General features: G+C 47.5%; 1 pseudogene; it reads right to left on the bottom strand.

Moving 5' to 3' along the window:
• Positions 1-3,709: 3,709 nt before the first annotated feature.
• On the bottom strand, positions 3,710-3,827 carry LOC124725139 (annotated as a pseudogene).
• Between the last annotated feature and the right edge of the window lie 477 nt (positions 3,828-4,304).

The raw sequence follows: 4,304 nt of genomic DNA, 5'->3' as shown, positions 1-4,304 counted from the left end.
CAGCAGTCACCAATTCGTTAACTCTCTGCACATTGTCTGGAGTGTGTGCAGTACGAGGCCTGCCGCTGCGAGGACAATCCTCAATATTGTCGTGCCCGCTTTTATCACGTAACCTACTTGCCCACAGACTAACTGTACTGCGATCGACAGCAGCATCTCCATACACCTTTTTCAACCTCTTGTGGATGTTTCCCACTGTCTCGTTTTCACAGCACAGGAATTCTATGACAGCACGTTGCTTCTGACGAACGTCAAGTGTAGCAGCCATTTTAAAGACATGCTGTGACGGCGCCACTCACGGGAACAGGTTGAACCAAGTTTGAAAACGAGCGGGAAGGATGTATCTACACACTCTAAAACTTTCACACATGCAGAATGAAAACGACACGAACTGTCCAGGAACGCCGTGTAGAACACGAAATACACACCTGTCTGCGGCAACCTTCAAAATCAGCAGCGGCAGAGCATTGCATTTCCATGGGACATTCAATGAAATACAATACCAAAATTTTAGCATGGGTTTCCAGCTTCTGGGTGTCTATAATTAAAGAATCCGTGGAAATACATCTTGCTGATAATTTAATGAATCGTGATAATGGCTTTCAGCTGGATAAAAATTGAAATCCAATCATTAAAATTATGCAGTCAAAACGGAATCGACATGCTCAGTCGATAGTCAGCGATTAGTTGGTTCTTATTTCATCACTGAGGGCGGCCACACAACTTGGCTGCCTTGCGCATGTCACCTCCTAACACATGCGCCGTAAACCGCCAGTACGATTTGCATGCGTGGAATTCGCTATAAATACCATGACTGCATCAGATCTCTTCAGTACTTCGTGTGCTCACCTGAGGATGGCCGGACATCAATGGGCCAAAATATCACGGCAGAACGTTGATGGGATCCGGCTGCAAACCCGAAAATTACTGGAAGAACTATCTTTATTCTTCTTTCTGGAAATATGTTCAAATGACAAGATGCTGTTGTTGGACAGAGAGTTTAAAAAGTGTTTTACCTGTAAGCACAGAGCTGAGGAAAGTATCTATCATTCCAGAATGAGATTTTCACTCTGCATCGGAGAGCTTCTGTAAAGTCTGGAAGGTAGGAGACGAGATACTGGCAGAAGTGAAGCTGTGAGTGCCGCGCGTGAGTCGTGCTTCGGTAGCTCAGTTGGTAGAGCACTTGCCCGCGAATGGCAGAGGTCCCGAGTTCGAGTCTCGGTCGGGCACACAGTTTTAATCTGCCAGGAAGTTTCATATCTATCATTGTTTGACGTCAAGAGTTCACTACAGATGTCTAATCAAAAATCACCCTGCAGCCCAGGTAACAGAAGCCAACACACAATACCACAACTGACGGAAAAAAATGCATCACAGTCCTAACTACGCTTAAAAATTGTTGTGAAAAAACCAGCACTCGTAATCTTTTCTTGACTGGGTCATAATGCAACAGATGTACTGTGGAAAGTTGTCATCCTGAAAGACTGCAGAAGGATGTCAGCTGAATGTACGTTCTAATCGATAGGCATCCACAAGCTGCAGATAATCGAGGCCCTCTTCCTCATGCCTTCCCCTCCCCCCCCCCCCTCCATCCATCCATCCATCCATCCACCTACAGGGGGGAGGGGGGGGGGGAAACAGGCCTCTTCAAATGGCCAGCTGCTCAGCAAAATGCTTATTTTTGTTTTCCTGTGGCCACACTGCCACCCCTCTGCCATCATTGGTCACACCAGGCCTCCCACTACCCTCCGCAGTCATTCGTGGCATGAAGCCTGCCTTGAGGCAGCGCCTCTTAGCACAAAAGGGAAATTTAGTAGCACCACCCTGCCCCTCTGGAGAGTGCTCTAGATGGATTTATCAAAAGTCTGCTGCTTGGAAAACAGGGAGCGTTCTCCTTAAAGTGACCCCTGTTTCACACTGCAGTGTCTTCAGTACAATGTGATCCGGCAAGCACACTGCTGGGCAGTCAGCGCGATCAACGCTGACAAAAGCGTTTTTTCTTATTGGTGAAAAAAATTTAGAAAATTAAAAATAAAAACATGTTGAGGGCATCGCATCATATGGAAACAGGACGAGCCTGTAGCATTGAGGAACGCTCCCAAACAACTATATGAAGGTGATGACCTCTATATTTAATCCGCGTTCCAAACGTCGCGGCCTCCCCTTGTAAGCTAAGGACATCACACACATCACTGCCCGAGGCAGGATTCGAACCTGCGACCGTAGCGGTCGCGCGCTTCCAGACTGAAGCACCTAGAACCGCTCGGCCATACCGGCCGGCCCCATTCGGGGAAGTTCGTCCGCCAACTGCAAGTCATTCCAGTCGACACCACATTGGGCCAATCATTGAAGAGGATGAAATGATGATGAGGACACCACAACACCCACTCCCAGAGCGGAATCTCCAACCCGGCGGGGAATCGAACCCAGGCCAGCTTGCATGGGAGGCGAGCACATACCACCCAGCTAAGCAGACGGGTTCCGTGTTATGATTTTTTGAAATGATAGCGGAACTTTACGTACACCGCATAGTATTCGGAAATAATTTTACCGCCACGCTCGAAACACATGTGTTGAGTGAGATAGATGATCACTATTTTGCCGCACGTTCAAGCAGGAAGAAGATAATAAACCGGTAGTTAACAGGGAGGCCGTATTATTATTTTCCAGCAGAGGTGAAACACAGTGTTTACAGCTTGTCAAAATAGATACCACCGCCTACGAGATAGCATCTGTGCAAGGACTCGCTGCTCAGTTAACTGCCTAGCAGTCGCCCACGTGCTGCGGCTACTGGCGGAACACTAGGTGCCTGCCAGCGCAGCAGGTAAGTACGGGGCGGCTAGAGATAACACACGTACACTGGCGTCCAGATATGCCGCTGTCGACGAGAGGTGGCGTCAACGCATTCCGCCGTCGCACCTTCACTGCTGTGACATGTAATACGTCAAGGGGGACAGGGCTTCTGGACAAGGCCGATGTGAAGAAAACCTCGGCGCGGTCGCTTCTTTCGTCATACCCTCACCGGATAAATCTGGCCTCACGGCCGCTGGGAACGTTCAAGGGCGTTATTTCTCATTTAAACGGGCAGCCGCCTCTTTATCCGCTGGTCGTGCGAATTCGGATGAAGAGCTGTTTGTATTCATTGTGTTTTAAATGACATCGAGGAACTGCCCATACTACCGAGTGCAAAACTAAGAAAACGTGAGACAACAATAAATTGTAGTTACTTCATTGAAAAGACATGGACATATCGAAATTTTTACAGTTAATATTTGTACATTTTGCTATCACAGATGTAGTGCCATTGAAAAGGCGTTGACCATAATCAGTTAAATTAAAAAACAGACCCCTTTTACAAAGTCTGATGAACTTATAAATAGAATTACAGAACTGTGTGTTCAAAGAACTTTGAGTTAACGGGGTGAGGAGTAATAAACAGATTTGAGTTCTTCATCGTTTTGACCCTTTGTTTGTTATACTTTACACTAAAACTAAACCAAACTCCACCCGAACAGGCCATGAAGCCTCAACGGTTCCGACCAGCCGCCGTGTCATCCTCAGCCCATAGGCGTCATTGGAAACGGATATGGAGGGGCATAAGATCAGTACACCGCTCTCCCGGCCGTATGTCAGTTTACGAGACCGGAGCCGCTACTTCTCAATCAAGTAGCTCCTCAGTTTGTCTCATAAGGGCTGAGTGCACCCCGCTTGCCAACAGCGCTCGGCAGACCGGATGGTCACCCATCCAAGTGCTAGCCCAGCCCGACAGCGCTTAACTTCGGTGATCTGACGGGAACCGGTGTTACCACTGCGGCAAGGGCGTTGGCGTTATACTTCACACTGTTCACCAAAACATCCAGGATGTCCTTTTCAGCTGTATAGTCATAGCAATTCGGAGACGCTGTTAACTGCAACAGGTGTATTGTCTTGTTCGTGGCCATGTAACCGAGTCTTAAATTTACTTGTCGTGACGATCTCCATCAGCTTATTCTCAGAAATAAAAAACCACTGGGTATGAGATTCGCACTGTTGAATAGCCCAGTGCCAAATCCCTTTGGTGTGAGCTGTTACACATTTATGGGTGGCTAGTCAGCGCTTTCGTTGAGCCTTTGTCGATGTGGGCGCTACAAACAGAACACTTCATAGAGATTATTCGATTAAGTGAAATGTGATAGGACGTCCTACGCTAGACAGTATAAAGTTTTTTGCTGTAGCTCCTCTGCAATGGACAACAGAGTAATGGTAGAATCGGTACATATCAGGACTCCGTCGACCAATAGCTCATTTTCTTCTTCTAAACACGT

Source organism: Schistocerca piceifrons, chromosome 1, assembly GCF_021461385.2.
Source record: "Schistocerca piceifrons isolate TAMUIC-IGC-003096 chromosome 1, iqSchPice1.1, whole genome shotgun sequence".
NCBI lineage: Eukaryota > Metazoa > Arthropoda > Insecta > Orthoptera > Acrididae > Schistocerca > Schistocerca piceifrons.
This window is presented reverse-complemented; position numbering and strand designations above follow the sequence as displayed.